Genomic DNA, 3,116 nt, shown 5'->3' on the forward strand with positions numbered 1-3,116 from the left:
GCAACATCTACTATTTCAATATCGGTTATCACATTTCTGTGATCATATAGCGGTAATAGTACCTGAAAGTGTCAACGTCACTATACGGTCAAATCGTGTCATTGAGACTCGTAATGTGAATAGTAAAAGATTACTAAAATAAGTTAACAAAAGGGCTTAAGCCAATTAAATGTGAACAAACTCAATTGTACGTGAGCTGCTATAATAGCTCCCCTCAGCAAAGAAAGAGACAAAACAGTGTCTGTTTGTTAAAAAAATGTTAAATTTAACAGGACGGTAAATATCGAAATATATGAAATTAAGATGCATGATAGAACTGTCGTGTAAGTTATTACAAATACATGTAAGCTTGAGTTTGTGTACATCCGTTAGGCCAGATAAGACAACAGAAAATCAAAAGAATACGTTAATACTTTCAGAGGTTTATACACATTGACATCGGAATAAACAAAAAATGTCGAATATAATAATAGAAAAATTAAAGTTTTTGATATGCACATACAAAACGAAGAGGAAAGAAATGGTCAATTCATTCGTAACATACGGCTCCAGAGATTCTTAACCGATAGTAGAAATCCTAGGGCAGGACCTCTTATTAATCTGAGTCACGAATATTCTTCATTGGATACCTGACAAAATGATATCAAGGATAAACTGCGTCAGTGTATATTTACTAACTTACTTGCTGTAATGGTGTGTCCATTTCAAACACATCCTAATACCATTTGGTACAGCCATCTAAAGGTGAGTCCAAATCAGTTAATAGTCGTATTGTTAAACATCTGATCAGTTCTTGTCACTTATAAACAGTTGAATCCAAAATTTAAAGCTTAAATGTTCGCCGTAAGACACGAAGATTCTTGATTACATCTTCTGTGAATTCTTAGATGCCTACTGTTGAAAATTCTTATGCCGAAACGAGACAACTGTCAAGGGGTTCAAGGTTTTTAATAGTTGTCTCACTGAATTCAGAACTCCGCCTGTAGCTCTTCTAGAGTTACTGCCGGTCCCAAGCCCACACAAAGGAGGAGGGTTGGGCGTGGGGTTAGCGACCCCATCCCGTAGAAAAACTAACTCGCTAAAAAAACGCTAACCAGAAGAAATAGTTCAAACAATTTAAACTCTGCCCTGGGATTTGAAGGAATAATTATGACGCCTCATAATGAAAGCCGAGATTTTTCGGAAGTCACGAGGCCGATGCCCCTTCTGACAACCAGAGCAACGCTCTTTATAGGTATATGGAACGTCCGAACAATGTGGGAAATCGGGAAGGCCAGTCAAATAGCAATGGAAATGAGGAGATACAAATTGGCAGTACTTGGAATCAGCGAAACACATTGGACACAAGCTGGAAAACAAAGGCTAGGTACGAGAGAGATGCTGCTGTACTCTGGTCACAAAGAGGAAAATGCTCCACACACTCAGGGAGTTGCTCTAATGTTGTCCACAGAAGCACGAAATGTACTTGTAGGATGGGAATCTCATGTATCCAGGATAATCAAAGCATCATTCAAAACAAAGAAGGAGGGGATCACAATGATTGTTATGCACCCGCCGATGATAGCAACGACGACGATAAAGATCAGTTCTATGAGAGGCTGCAATCAATCATAGCGAAGTACTCAAGAAAGGACCTCACAATCCTGATGGGAGATCTAAACTCCAAAGTCGGAATGGACAACACAAGATATGATGATATATTTGGACGACATGGACTAGGAGAGAGAAATGAAAATGGGGAGAGATTTGCAAATCTATGTGCATTCAACAAATTGGTTATAGACGGCACAATATTTCCACACAAACGCATACACAAAGCTACATGGATCTCACTAGACCACACCACAAAGGACAAGATAGATCATATTTGTATCAACAAAGAATCCCGAAGGTCAATGGAAGATGTGAGAACCAGGAGTGGAGCTGACATAGCTTCAGATCACCACCTGGTTGTGGCCAAGATGAGACTGAAGCTAAAGAAACACTGGACAGCTAGACAAACAGCACTACAAAGGTTCAATACAGCCTTCCTTCGAGACACTGACAAGCTCAACGAATTCATGACTACTCTCAACAGCAGGTTCCAAGCTCTACTGGATCTACTGAAAGAACGAGAAACTATGATGGAGGACAACTGGAAAGGGATCAAAAAAGCACTAACTTCAACATGTCAGGAGGTTCTGGGTTGCGAGAAGCATCATCATAAGGAATGGACCTCTGTGGGAACCCTGGACAAGATTCAAGAAAGGAAGAACAAGACAGCAATTAGTAACAGTCGAACACGAACAGAGATAGTCAAGGCACAAGCAGACTACGCAGAAGCAAACGAGGAAGTGAAGAAAAACATTAAAGCCGAAAAGCAGAAATACATGGGAGAACTAGCAACGACGGCGGAAAAAGCTGCATGAGAAGGGAATATGATACAACCAAGAAACTGGCAGGGAGATATAGCAAACCGGAGGGAAAAAGAAGGAAAGACAATCACGGAGATTCAAGAACAGAGGAAAAGGTGGGCAGAATACTTCGAGGAACTGCTTAATAGAACAGCTCTATTGACTTCGACATCTGAGGGGAAGCACGGAATACAATGGACATTTCAAAATCAATTAGAGGATTCGGACTTCGCAGAAGGCCTAGCCCTCCTATCTCATACACACAAACAAATATAGACGAAGATAGCAAATGTAGCAGCAGCCTCTGCATCAATAGGCCCCAACATACACAAAGGAAAAAGCGAGATTCCCAAATACAACACGAGGAACGCCAACCCAATCACACTTGATGGTGAAACTCTGAAGGAGGTGGAAACATTCACGTACCTGGGAAGCATCGTTGATAAACAAGAAGGATCGGATGCAGATGTAAAGGCGAGGATTGGCAAAGCAAGGGCAGCATTTCTACAATTGAAGAACGTACGGAACTCTAAACAACTGTCAACTAACTTCAAAGTGAGAATCTTCAATACTAACGTCAAGACAGTCCTACTGTACGGAGCTGAAATGTGGAGAACTACTGCATCCATCGTCAAGAATGTACAAGTATTTATAAACAGTTGTTTATGCAAAATACTCAACATTAACTGGCCGAATACCATCAGCAACAGCGTTTTATGGGAG

Source organism: Schistosoma mansoni (genome assembly GCF_000237925.1).
Source record: "Schistosoma mansoni, WGS project CABG00000000 data, chromosome 2 unplaced supercontig 0120, strain Puerto Rico, whole genome shotgun sequence".
Taxonomy (NCBI): domain Eukaryota; kingdom Metazoa; phylum Platyhelminthes; class Trematoda; order Strigeidida; family Schistosomatidae; genus Schistosoma; species Schistosoma mansoni.